Here is a 224-nt window from a genome sequence, read left to right on the forward strand (position 1 = left end):
CTCACACTAGAGAAACTATTCAGTATTTTCATGTGTGTCCTATTTATATCACTTGAGTATCACCTCATTGTGCATGTATTTAGCTATAAATGTCTCTAATTTCTCATTTTTATGCCTGAGTAGTATTCCATTTTATAAAAATACCACATTTTCTTTATTCAGTCTCTTGTTGATGGGCAATTGGGCTGCTTCCAAGTTTTAGCTATTACAAATTGTGCTGCCAT

This window comes from Fukomys damarensis, unplaced genomic scaffold, assembly GCF_012274545.1.
Source record: "Fukomys damarensis isolate Sample0158 unplaced genomic scaffold, DMR_v1.0_HiC HiC_scaffold_15, whole genome shotgun sequence".
NCBI lineage: Eukaryota > Metazoa > Chordata > Mammalia > Rodentia > Bathyergidae > Fukomys > Fukomys damarensis.